The sequence below is a fragment of the Salvelinus sp. IW2-2015 genome, unplaced genomic scaffold (assembly GCF_002910315.2).
Source record: "Salvelinus sp. IW2-2015 unplaced genomic scaffold, ASM291031v2 Un_scaffold4833, whole genome shotgun sequence".
NCBI lineage: Eukaryota > Metazoa > Chordata > Actinopteri > Salmoniformes > Salmonidae > Salvelinus > Salvelinus sp. IW2-2015.
Window position 1 is genome coordinate 20409 of NW_019946102.1, and position 424 is coordinate 20832.

Sequence of the window (424 nt, forward strand, 5' to 3'; positions counted from 1 at the left end):
CCTAGAAGCAGTAGGAGTAACAGTAGGAGGAGGAGGAGGATTATAGCAGCACCAACCTGTAGCACCGCGCTCCAGCAGGTATATTTCACTGGTCTTCCCCAAAGCCAACTCCCCCTTTGGCGCCTTTCCTTCCAGTTCAGTTGTGTCGCACTGCTTTGCTTTATCTTGGCCAGGTCGCAGTTGTAAATGAGAACTTGTTCTCAACTGGCCTACCCTGGTTAAATAAATAAAGGTGAAATAAAAAATAAAAAATATATTTTAAAAAGTAACAGTAGTAGGAAGTAAGTAGTAGTAGTAGGAGAAGTAACAGTAGTAGAAGTAGCAGCAGCTGTATTAGTAGCAGCAGTAGTAGCAGTAACAGTAGTAGTAGTAGCTGTAGTAGTAGCAGCAGCTGTTAGTAGTAGTAGCAGTAGTAGCAGCCGCT